This window comes from Lagenorhynchus albirostris, chromosome 5 (genome assembly GCF_949774975.1).
Source record: "Lagenorhynchus albirostris chromosome 5, mLagAlb1.1, whole genome shotgun sequence".
Taxonomy (NCBI): Eukaryota; Metazoa; Chordata; class Mammalia; order Artiodactyla; family Delphinidae; genus Lagenorhynchus; species Lagenorhynchus albirostris.
The window spans coordinates 56,927,166-56,940,768 of NC_083099.1; the positions used below are offsets into that span (position 1 = coordinate 56,927,166).

General features: G+C 38.2%; 1 long non-coding RNA gene across 1 annotated transcript in view; it reads left to right on the forward strand.

The window, feature by feature from the left end:
* The window catches only part of LOC132521006 (uncharacterized), a 250,720-nt gene that overhangs the window by 190,061 nt on the left and 47,056 nt on the right, over positions 1–13,603 (forward strand). The window lies entirely within an intron of this gene.

Here is a 13,603-nt window from a genome sequence, read left to right on the forward strand (position 1 = left end):
AGTTTACCCTTCCCTCTCCTCGTATCCTCAAGTCCATTCTCTAGTAGGTCTGTGTCTTTATTTCCATCTTGTCCCTAGGTTCTTCATGACCATTTTTTTTTTTTGGATTCCATATATATGTGTTAGCATACGGTATTTGTTTTTCTCTTTCTGACTTACTTCATTCTGTATGACAGACTCTAGGTCCATCCACCTCACTACAAATAACTTAATTTCGTTTCTTTTTATGGCTTAGTAATATTCCATTGTATATATGTGCTACATCTTCTTTATCCATTCATCTGTCAATGGACACTTAGGTTGCTTCCATGTCCTGGCTATTGTAAATGAGCTGCAACGAACATTTTGGTACCTGACTCTTTTTGAATTATGGTTTTCTCAGGGTATATGCCCAGTAGTGGGATTCCTGGGTCATATGGTAGTTCTATTTTTGTTTTTTAAGGAACCTCCATACAGTTCTCCACGGTGGCTGTATCAATTTACATTCCCACCAACAGTGCAAGAGGGTTCCCTTTTCTCCACACCCTCACCAGCATTTATTGTTTGTAGGTTTTTTGATGATGGCCATTCTGACTGGTGTGAGGTGATACCTGATTGTAGTTTTGATTTGCATTTCTCTAATGATTAGTGATGTTAAGCATCATTTCACGTGTTTGTTGGCAGTCTGTATATCTTCTTCGGAGAAATGTCTAGTTAGGGCTTCTGACCATTTCTGGATTGGGATTTTGTTTCTTTGATATGAGCTGCATGAGCTGCTTGTGTATTTTGGAGATTAATCCTTTGTCAGTTGCTTCATTTGCAAATATTTTCTCCCATTCTGAGGGTTGTCTTTTGGTCTTCTTTATGGTTTCCTTTGCTGTGCAAAAGCTTTTAAGTTTCATTAGGTCCCATTTGTTTATTTTTGTTTTTATTTCCATTACTCTAGGACATGGGTCAAAAAGGATCTTGCTGTGATTTATGTTATAGAATGTTCAGCCTATGTTTTCCTCTAAGAGTTTTATAATGTCTGGCCTTACATTTAGGTCTTTAATACATTTTGAGTTAATTTTTGTGTATGGTGTTAGGGAGTGTTCTAATTTCATTCTTTTACATGTAGCTGTCCAGTTTTCCCAGCACCACTTATTGAAGAGGCAGTCTTTTCTCCATTGTATATTCTTGCCTCCTTTATCAAAGATAAGGTGACCATATGTGCATGGGTTTATCTCTGGGCTTTCTATCCTGTTCCATTGATCTATATTTCTGTTTTTGTGCCAGTACCGTACTGTCTTGATTACTGCAGCTTTGTAGTAGAGTCTGAAGTCGGGGAGTCTGTTCCCTCCAGCTCCTTTTTCCTTCTCAAGGTTGCTTTGGCTATTCGTGTTCTTTTGTGTTTCCATACAAATTGTGAAATTTCTGTTCTAGTTCTGTGAAAAATGCCCTTGGTATTTTGATAGGGATCACACTGAATCTGTAGATTGCTTTGGGTAGTATGGTCATTTTCACAATGTTGATTCTTCCAATACAAGAACATGATATATCTCTCCGTCTGTTTGTATCATTTTTAATTTATTTTATCAGTGTCTTATAGTTTTGTGCATACAAGTCTTTTGTCTCCTTAGGTAGGTTTATTCCTAGGTATTTTATTCTTTTTGTTGCAGTTGTAAATGGGAGTGTTTCCTTAATTTCTCTTTCAGATTTTTCTTCATTAGTGTAAAGCAATGCAATAGATTTCTGTACATTAATTTTGTATCCTCCTACTTTACCAAATTCCCTAGTAGTTTTCTAGTAGCATCTTTAAGATTCTCTATGTATAATATCATGTCATCTGAAAACAGTGACAGTTTTACTTCTTTTCTGATTTGGCTTCCTTTTATTTCTTTTTCTTCTCTGATTTCTGTGGCTAAAACTTCCAAAACTATGTTGAGTAATAGTGGTGAGAGTTGGTAACATTGTCTTGTTCCTGATCTTAGTGGAAATGGTTTCAGTTTTTCATCATTGAGAAGGATGTTGGCTGGAGCTTTGTCATATATGGCTTTTATTATGTTGAGGTAAGTTCCCTGTATGCCTACTGTCTGGATGGTTTTTATCATAAATGGGTGTTGAATTTTATCAAAAGATTTTTCTGCATCTATTGAGATAATCATATGGTTTTTCTCCTTCAATATGTTAATATGGTTTATCACATTGATTGATTTCTGTATATTGAAGAATCCTAGCATTCCCAGGATAAACACAAGTTGATCATTGTGTATGATCCTTTTAATGTGCTGGTACATTTTGTTTGCTAGTATTTTGTTGAGGATTTTTGCATCTATGTTCATCAGTGATATTCGCCTGTAGTTTTCTTTTTCTGTGACATCTTTGTCTTGTTTTGGTATCAGGGTGATGGTGACCTTGTAGAATGAGTTTTGGAGTGCTCCTCCCTCTGCTGTATTTTGGAAGAGTTTGAGAAGGATAGGTGTTAGCTTTTCTCTAAATGTTTGATAGCATTCGCCTGTGAAGCCATCTGGTCCTGGGCTTTTGTTTGTTGGAAGATTTTTAATCACAGTCTCAATTTCAGTGCTTGTGATTGGTCTGTTTATATTTTCTATTTCATCCGGGTTTAGTCTCAGAAGGTTGTGCTTTTCAAAGACTTTATCCATTTCTTCCAGGTTGTCCATTTTATTGGCATATAGTTACTTGTAGTAATCTCTTATGATCATTTTTATTCCTGCATTATCAGTTGTTACTTCTCCTTTTTCATTTCTATTTCTGTTGATTTGAGTCTTCTCCCCTTTTTCTTTTTGAGTCTGGATAATGGTTTATCAATTTTGTGTATCTTCTCAAAGAACCAGCTTTTAATTTTATTGATCTTTGCTATAGTTTCCTTCATTTCTTTTTCATTTATTTCTGACCTGATCTTTATGATTTCTTTCCTTCTGCTAACTTTGGGGGTTTTTTTGTTCTTTTTTCTCCAATTGCTTTAGGTGTAAGTTTAGGTTGTTTATCTGAGATTTTTCTTGTTTCTTGTGGTAGGATTGTATTGCTATAAACTTTCCTCTTAGAACTGCTTTTGCTGTATCCCATAGCTTTTGGGTCATCGTGTTTTCATTGTCACTTGTTTCTAGGTATTTTTTGATTTCCTCTTTGATTTTTTCAGTTATCTCTTGGTCATTTAATAGTGTATTGTTTAGCCTCCATACGTTTGTATTTTTTACAGAATTTTTCCTGTAATAGATATCTAGTTTCATAGTGTTGTGGTTGGAAAAGATACTTGATACAATTTCAATTTTCTTAAATTTACCAAGGTTTGATTTGTGACCCAAGATATAATCTATCCTGGAAAATGTTCCATGAGCACTTGAGAAGAAAGTGTATTCTGTTCTTTTTGGATGGATTGTCCTATAAATATCAACTAAGTCCATCTTTTTTAATGTGTCATTTAAAGCTTTTGTTTCCATATTTATTTTCATTTTCGATGATCTGTCCTTTGGTGAAATTGGGGTGTTAAAGTCCCCTACTATGATTGTGTTAGTGTCAATTTCCCCTTTTATGGCTATTAGCATTTGCCTCATATATTGAGGTGCTCCTATGTTGGGTGCATAAATATTTACAATTGTTATATCTATTTCTTGGATTGATCCCTTGATCATTGTGTAGTGTCCTTCTTTGTCTCTTGTAATAGTCTTTATTTTAACGTCTATTTTGTCTGATATGAGAATTGCTACTCCAGCTTTCATTTGATTTCCATTTGCATGGAATATATTTTTCTGTACCCTCACTTTCAGTGTGTATGTGTCCCTAGGTCTGAACTGGGTGCTTGTAGACAGCATATATATGGGTGTTGTTTTTGTATCTATTCAGCCAGTCTATGTCTTTTGGTTGGAGCATTCAAACCACTTACATTTAAGGTAATTATCGATATGTATGTTCCTATTCCCATTTTCTTAATTGTTTTGGGGTTGTTATTGTAGGTCTTTTCCTTCTCTTGTGTTTCCTGCCTAGAGAAGTTCCTTTAGCATTTGTTGTAAAGCTGGTTTGGTGGTGCTGAGTTCTCTTAGCTTTTGCTTGTCTCTAAAGGTTTTTATTTCTCTGTCGAATCTGAATGAGATCCTTGCTGGGTAGAGTAATCTTGGTTGTAGGCTTTTCCCTTTCATCACTTTAAATATGTCCTGCCACTCCCTTCTGGCTTGCAGAGTTTCTGCTGAAAGATCAACTGTTCACCTTATGGGGATTCCCTTGTATGTTATTTGTTGCTTTTCCCTTGCTGCTTTTAATATTTTTCCTTTGTATTTAATTTTTGATAAGTTGATTAATATGTGTCTTGGCATGATTCTCCTTGGATTTATCCTGTATTGGACTCTCTGCACTTCCTGGACTTTATTGACTATTTCCTTTCCCATAGTAGGGAAGCTTTCAACTATCATCTCTTCAAATATTTTCTCAGACCCTTTCTTTTTCTCTTCTTCTTCTGGTACCCCTATAATTCGAATGTTTGTGCATTTAATGTTGTCCCAGAGGTCTCTGAGACTGTCCTCAATTCTTTTCATTCTTTTTTCTTTATTCTACTCTGTGGTAGTTATTTCCACTATGTTGTCTTCCAGGTCACTTATCCGTTCTTCTGCCTCAGTGATTCTGCTATTGACTCCTTCTTGGGAATTTTTAATTTCATTTATTGTGCTGTTCATAATTGTTTGTTTGCTCTTTAGTTTTTCTAGTTCCTTGTTAATCCTTATGTTTTCTCCATTCTATTTTCAAGTGTTTGGATCATCTTTACTATCATTACTCTGAATTCTTTTTCAGGTAGACTGCCTATTTCCTCTTCATTTCTTTGGTCTGGTTGGTTTTTACCTTGCTCCTTCATCTGCTGAATATTTCTCTGTCTTCTCATTTTGCTTAACTTACTGTGTTTGGGGTCTCCTTTTCACAGGCAGCAAGTTCATGGTTCCCATTGGTTTTGGTGTCTGCCCCCAGTGGGTAAGGTTGGTTCAGTGTGTTGTGTAGGCTTCCTGTTGGATGGGACTGGTGCCTGTGTTCTGGTGGATGAGGCTGGATCTTGCCTCTCTGGTGGGCAGGACCATGTCTGGTGGTGTGTTTTGGGGTGTCTGTGAACTTATTATGATTTTAGACAGCCTCTCTTCTAATGGGGGGGTGTTGTGTTCCTGTCTTGCTTGTTGTTTGGCATGGGGTGTCCAGCACTGTAGCTCTCTGGTCAGTGAGTGGAGCTTATTCTTAGCATTGAGATGGAGATCTCTGGGAGAGCTCTTGCCGATTGATATTATGTTGGGCCGGGAGGTTTCTGGTGGACCAGTTTTGTGAACTTGGCTCTCCCAACTCAGAGGCTCAGGCCTGACACCCGGCCAGGGCACCATGACCCTGTCAGCCACTCGGCTCAGAAGAAAGGGGAGAAAAAAAAGAAAGAAAGGAAAAATAAATAAATAAATAAAGTTATTAAAATAATTAAAAAAATTATTACAATAAAAACATTAAAAAGTAATTTTAAAAAAGAAAGAAAGAAGAGTGCAACCAAGCCAATAAACAAATCCACAAATGATAACAAGTGCTAAAATCATACTAAAAAAAATAACGGACAGACAGAACGCTTGGACAAATGGTGAAAACAAACCTATACAGACAAAATCACAGAAAGACGCATACACATACACACTCACAAAAAGAGAAAACGGAAAAAAAAAAATATATATATATAAAAGGAAGAGAGCAACCAAATCAATAAACACATCTACCAATGATAATAAGCTCTAAATACTAAACTAAGATAAACATAAAACCAGAAACAAATTAGAGGCAGAAAGCAAACCCCAAGTCTACAGTTGCTCCCAAAGTCCACTGCCTCAATTTCGGGATAATTTGTTGTCTATTCAGGTATTCCATAGATGCAGGGTACATCAAGTTGATTGTGGAGATTTAATCTGCTGCTCCTGTGGCTTCTGGGAGAAATTTCCCTTTCTCTTCTTTGTTCACACAGCTCCTGGGTTTCAGCTTTGGATTTGGCCCCACCTCTGTGTGTAGGTCACCCTCTGGCATCTGTTCTTTTCCCAGACAGGAGGGGGTTAAATGAGCATCTGACTAAGGGGCTCTGGTTCACTCAGTCCGTGGGAAGAGAGTGGTACCGAATGCAGGGCGAACCTTTGGTGGCAGAGGCCGGCATGATGTTGCAACACCCTGAGGCGCACTGTGCGTTCTCCCGGGGAAGTTGTCCCCGGATCTCAGGGCCTTGGCAGTGGTAGGTGGCTCAGGCTTCTGGGAATGGGAGGTGTGGATAGTGACCTGTGCTTGCACACAGGCTTCTTGGTGGCGGCAGCAGCAGCCTTAGTGTTTCATGCCCTTCTCTGGTTTTGAAACTGATAGCTGCAGCTCATGCCCATCTCTGGAGCTCATTTAGGTGGTGCTCTGAATCCCCTCTCCTCACACACCCCAAAACAAATGTCTCTTGCCTCTTAGGCAGCTCCAGACTTTTTCCCGGACTCCCTCCTGGCTAGCTCTGGCGAACTAGCCCCCTTCAGGCTGTGTTCACGCAGCCAACCCCAGTCCTCTCCCTGGGTTCTGACCTCTGAAGCCCGAGCCTCAGCTGCCAGCCCCCCCTCGCCCTGGCGGGTGAGCAGACAAGCCTCTCAGGCTGGTGAGTGCTGGTCAGCACCGATACTCTGTGTGGTAATCTCTCCACTTTGCCCTCTGCACCCCTGTTGCTGTGCTCTCCTCCGTGGCTCCAAAGCTTCCCCCTCCACTCCCTGTCTCCACCAGCGAAGGGGCTTCCTAATGTGTGGAAACTTTTCCTCCTTCACAGCTCCTTACCAGAGATGCAGGTCTCATCCCTATCCTTTTGTCTCTGTTTATTCTTTTTTCTTTTGCCCTACCCAGGTATGTGGGGAGTTTCTTGCCTTTTGGGAGGTCTGAGGTCTTCTGCCAGCGTTCAGTAGGTGTTCTGTAGGAGTTGTTCCACGTGTAGATGTATTTCTGGTGTATCTGTGGGGAGGAAGGTGATCTCCACGTCTTACTCTTCCGCCATCTTGAAGGTCCCCCCACCATTGCTGAGTTTTAAAATTCAACCGAATCTTGGAATATGGTCACTAATAGATTCATAGAGTAACTGTTTACTTAGCCCCTACCCATAGAAATTATTGTGTTAGGCGCTATGGGGAACAGAGAGATGTCTAAAACTGTCCCTGGTCTCAGAGAATATGCATCCAGTAGAGTATATGTAATACATTAATAAGCTAAGTTTGAGGTAGATAGTACTGATGAGTGGTACACATGTGGTGTTAAAGGGAGCAATTTAAGTCTCATAGCAATCTATGGATGACCCCAGGAGAAGAACAGGTACATTCTTTGTACTTTCTAATGTATTAACTATGCTAATTTCTTAAAGGTGGTTTGTAAATAATGATTCTCCAATTGGGATTTCAAAAGCAACAGAATGCAGTATAATGCACAGTCAACTCAGAACTATTAAAGGTAATTGGGGGCAAGATTTGGTATAGATACTAGAAACCTATGGATAATTCTATCCCCTGACCCTGTATATGACTTAGATCATGAACTTATCAACTGGGTCTCAAGCGTCACACTAATTCTTTATCACAAATTGTCAGAAGTTGGTTCTACAGTTTTCAGAGAGAGCAAAGCAAAACTCCACTCTTTTTGTAAATGGTATGTGCATTCGTTCTATACATTTATTCAACATTATTGGATATTTATTATGTTGTGGGGGTAGTACTGGGCATAGAAGTACAACAAAAGTGAAATTTGGTTCTTTTCTGAAGGGAAAGAATTCATTGTTCACGTGGGAAGATAGATGTATAAACAAATAATTATGGCAACATGAGGAGTGCCAGTAGACGTATACAAGAAGAGAAAAGGCCACATTCACCTGGCATTTGAGTTTCTTTTCGAAAGATGAGTATTTTACCAAGTGGAGATTGTATGATAGGGATTATATTCATCCCCAGGAGAGGAAATGTTCTCAGACCGCCTCCCGGCCCATCAATTTAATATTTCCTGAGTACCTATCAAGGATTCAGTGTGGGGTTAGGTTGTGTGGTAATTATGAAGAAATAGAAGACTTGCTATTAGTCTTCAGAATGTCTACTTTTAATGAGTAGATTAAATTTTCCACACACTTTTAACAGTGATTAAGAGGTCATGACTGTAGGTCCTAAATGGTGTGTTACAACATTAATTCTGTGGATTATAGGAGAGCATGATTATGTAATTCAGAGGAACCAGGACAAGCTTCCCAGATAGGATAGGGCCTGATCTGTTCCTTGAAAACTGGGATGGGATTTGGATGGTAGAGGAGAGCATGGTTCAACAGTCCAGCCACAATCATCTACTGAGTGGCTACCATGTGTTAGGTTCACGAATAAGGAAGCAGCGTCGGGGTCAAGAAAAAACTGGGATTGAGGATGTGTGGATCTGTGAGAAAACCTTGCTAGACCAGTGAGTTGGTGGTGAGAAATTGTAGGAAAAGAATACAGAGAGAAACAAGGTTGGGCAAAGCAAGTGTAGCTGGATTAAAGTGTATTATGAAAGGCAGTGGCTTTCACATTTGGAATTTATGAAAATGGGGAGTCACTGAAGGTTTTTCAGTCTGGGAGGAAGCTAATGAAAGAAGTACATAAAGAAAATTAATTTTCCTCATGGAATGTAATAGCTGGAAGGGATTGTAAAGATTCCTTCACTCACCACCCCCTGCAGTTTCCCTTCCCACGGCCACCATCAAAAGAAAAAAAAAAAAATTAAAGCCTAAAGAGGTTATATGATGTGTTTAAGCCCAAATATAGTCATCTTGTCTCCATTTCAGGCTCCTTCTCTCTGTCCCAGCAGTGTGTGTGTGCTGTATGCTGGATGGCAGGGCGATAAAGGGAGGGGGGAGCCTGAGTGAACCTAGCATCCTGGTTTGGGACCACACAGGCTGAATGTGGGAGTGAAGGCTAGACTCAGCCTCTGTTACAGCTGTTGAGGCCTAGGGCAAGCCGCCCCCAATGTGCCTTAATGGCATATTGATTATTTTGAGTTAGTTACTTGAGAAACAGCTGATGGAAAAAAACGATATTTAAAAAAAGCCTCATCTGACAACAACTCCCCACCCCGCCCCCCACCCCGCCCCCGTTTCACACTGAAAGTGGGAACTAAATCTTCCATGTGAAGGTATCTTCCTTCTACCAGGAGGATAAAAAGCATCTTTATTACCAGAGTTAGGGTATTCAAGGCTAACAAAGCTGTATAAACAAACTGTGTTCGTCATTAGTCTGCTACCCCAAGCACAAGCCCCTTTGTTTTGTTAAATCTTCACAAATAATTGTTTCTTTGTGTAAAGATGATATATAAACAGCCTGCTTTGGTCACTTCGGGGATCCCATTGCTATAAGATCTCCTTGCATACAAATTAAATTTTTTTCCTCCTGCTAATCTGTCTCATGTCAATTTAATTATTAGACCAGCTAAAGGAACTCAAGAGGGATGGGGGGGATTTCTCCCTCCCCAGTAGTTGGCACAGTTGGCAAGATATTGACTGGACCCCGCTCCCCTCTTCCCAACCCCAGGCTGCTACAGCTGAGAGATCCTGGGACCACTAACAAAAGCCAGTAGAAAGTAAAAGTTCTTAGCACGTCAGCTTCCCACTCTCTGCCTGCGGGGTCTGAAGGAAGGGAAAAGTCATCAGCGTTCTTTTTCTCTCTTTCTAAATTTAGATTAGCAGGAGAAAATATCATTATTTGTGGAACTGGTTCCTTGGGACCTAGCAACTCTGGTATTTGGTAAATGAGTACTCTCAATTTGTATTGATCCTTTCCTCCTGGAGATGGTCACCGTTTGTCTCTGTCTGATATGTCGTTTGCCATAAGAAGGAAGAACCATAGAGCAGAACATAGGCCCTTTATACATCTGCTGTTCAAGCTGGCCTCACAGACTAGTGAGTTAACAGTTTCCACTGGACGTGTATCTGTTTAGACAAACTTTGCTGTGGGTCTGCTATGTAAAAACTATATGAGGTTTGGGCTTCTCTGGTGGCACAGTGGTTGAGAGTCCACCTGCCGATGCAGGGGACACGGGGTCGTGCCCCGGTCCGGGAGGATCCCACATGCCGCGGAACGGCTGGGCCTGTGAGCCATGGCCGCTGGGCCTGCGCGTCCGGAGCCTGTGCGCCGCAAGGGGAGGGGCCGCAACAGTGAGAGGCCCGCGTACCGCAAAAAAAAAAAAAAAAAAAAAACCCAAACATAAAAAACACTATAAGAGGTTTTTCCTTCCCTCTTGTTCTGTGTCCTGAGAGCTTGGCTTTGTGATGATCGAGAATATTCTGTCTGATCTTTGCCATGCAGAAGGTGTACTTACTGGGTTGCATCTAGTAGCCTGTTGAATAGACTGGGGTTTCATGACACAGTGTCATAAGCAGCACTCTCTCTTTTTGGCTATTCTGACTCTCAGGGGAATTTGTCATAAGGGGTCTTAGTCCATAAGGAGCCTTTGTCATCTCAAGCTTTGTTGCTTGTTAGTGATGCAAAAGTCCCATGCCAGTAGCACCTGCCTGGTGTCACAGATTAGCAGGTCTATGACTGGAGGCATACCACGTTCTCATGGGAAACTGGAGACACCATTTTCACTACACCATTCTTACCACCTGTAGCAAGGAAGAGCTTTTACTTTTTTAAACTAACTAGGGAGTGAACTTTCTAGATCTTGTGAGGGAAAGATACACTCTTGTGAGCTGTCTTTTGCATCTTTGGCTAAGCCATAAAAAAACTTATTGGTTTGAGTTGCTATTTGAAATTAATATAAGATCCTACTCATCAGTAGCCAAATGACAGATCCTTGAAATTGGCTATATTTGGAAGGAAAAATAATTGAGAGCTCTCATAATAGACAGCTGCCATATTGGTACCCATAGGAGGATCAAATTTAAAGGAAAACACACAGACATAACAGCAAGTTTTAGGGAATTCCTTATTAAGATGAAAGAACAAAAATTAAACTTAAAACAAAGATCCAATGTAAATTTCCCTTCTTGAAAAAAATTCTCCATCCTCTCAGCAATTCCTCAGGCTCTTCTAAAAATAATCAAGAGATAGACCAACAGGAAGCCAATATTCAAGGGCTAATAGAAACAACTGTCTCTGTCTTGTAGATTTCTACAGAACCACAAATGCAACTCTAGAAACAAGTCAAGTCCCACCTATCTTTACCAATACCCGAAACTTGTCTATTCCTCTCAAAATGCTTGTAGATATTTTAGAAGATTAAGATATTGGAGTAAAATTGGCCTCTAGTTACGAAAAAATTTTTATAGTAATTACCCAGACTTATGATAATAGACAAATATATTCCAAAATTCCTAGGAGAAAACCTACAATTTTTTTCTCTGTTGCTTAAAGTTATACATTTTATCATGTCTTTGAAGTGTAAACATAGACCATAATCACCTGAGACTGAGCCCAGATTAACTCAATTGGTAGAACCTGAAACTGGAAAAAAAAAAAGAAAAAAGAGGGAAAGAGGTCTTATTAAACACAAACTGCTAAAAGAGCTCTCTTGCCCAAACTCTAAATCACAGACTTCTTAAGATTATTTATCAAAGGCAAATATAGATCCTAAAAGGCTTCCACAAATAATAAAAGATTTTAGTCATTTGAGTGAGTAAACTTAATTTATTCCAACCGTAATTTATAAACTAGTGAGTTTTTACTGATTCATGACTAAAGTTTTAAAACGAAAACTATGATATCGCTGTCTGTGTCTTCCTGTATTTGTGTATATTTATGGATGTACATTGTAGATATGGTATTTTTCTACCTCTGAATGGTATTGCCAAAATTAATTTGTAAAAGGCACTATTTAATTAGCTTAAAGATAAGCATCTATAAATTAAGTACAGTTGATCCTTGAACAACACAGATTTGAAATGTACGGGTCCCCTTATATGCACATTTCTTTCAATAAGTATATACTACAGTACTACATGATCTATGGTTCGTTGAATCCACAGATGTGGAACCAAGGATATGGAGGGCCTATAGTAAAGTTTTACATGGATTTTTGATTTAAAGGGGCATCAGCACCCCTAACCTCCACATTGTTCAAGGGTTAACGGTATTTCTAAACCTTGGAGATATAATAAAAACTAACCCCAAGTTTTTTCAAGTTCACATGATGTAGGATAATTTTTGGTAAATAAAAGCAAATTTTAAGCTTGTTGCTTTAATTAATACAGAAATATCTTCAGAGTTATAAGCATCAAATATAATGCAGATAAACAACTTTTGTTCTACCTGGGTTAACTCGTCAAATGGGCTCATGTCTCTGTTGCAAAGTTTGTCAGAAACAAGAACAATGAAACTTAAGATTATGACTAATTGTTTTAATGTCTCATGAAATTTTCATGAGTAATCTTAAGTAGGATTGTTAAGAATAAATGAGTTAAATAGAGGTAAATGTGAAAAAAGTTTTTAGATGAGCTTTTTAGCAATGATTGTTTTATGGTATGTCTACTGAAATATTTTCTCAAATCTCTTTGGTAACTTACACCCTTAGAATTAAATTAAATGATGAGGATTTATTGAATGTCCAGATTATTTCCAAATAAGATAAAATACTGGAACATTAAATGCTAAACAAGTTTAATTTTACCTACCTTGACCTCTTATTACAGAGGAACTAAAGATGTTTTGTTCTATTAACAAACACATTTTATGCCACATTAAAAAGTTCTGCTATGAGACAATGTATGTTCTACAAATTATGGAATTTGTCAATCTAAAGAATGCAGTAACAGACAGTTCACAGTGCCTTACTTCTTAGTTTTCATTATAAATTAAGGTTTCTAAGGGTTAAGAATTCTAATTAATGTATGCAGTTAAAGCTACTAAAAATAATATGGAAAACATCTATAGAAGGAAAAATAAGATATGTGTTTTTTGGGGAAAAATGACATGAGGTATGGGAATACATTTTGAGAGGAAGGAAAGTGATTTTGTCCTAAAGCAATGCTAGTTATTTCTAAATGGGAAAGAGAACAAAGTACAAACTAAAATAAACATAGAAAGTTGTAGAAGATTTGTGGAAAAAGTGATCTTTAGAAAGGAATTTTATGTGTGGTTAGAACTGACTGAGACTGGAATAAATTTTATTAAGTAAATGAGTTTAAATATCAAAAGTAAGCTGGTACAAAATTAAAATTTGTTTTTTCTCTGTTAAAGGGATGGAGTTTTCTTAGACTATTGGTCTGCTCTTAATGAGAAATTGAAAACAAAGGTCTTCTTTACTTTTAATGTAATCTATCTATAAAAACAAAGATTATATATTTTGTCTTTAACAGATCTTTGATTACTCAGGAAAACAAAAACAACTGAGTTTTCTCAATATTAAAAGAGCTAAAGCTTTTTACAACAATTTAACTTTCTGTATTTGCCTGTGAAGTCTTTGTCACTTTGGTTAAATGGATAACTAAGTATTATTTCACAGTGATCTATGATTCTATTTGACCAAGTGTTTTACAACCTTTTTGATATCTTTGACAAACTTCCAAAAAATTGAATTCTAGAAGATGTCTTATTGACCTAGAAATAACTTAGGGGTTTTCTAGAGGGCTCCTGTAACATCTCAAAATATTTGTTTTCTTTCTTTATAAAAA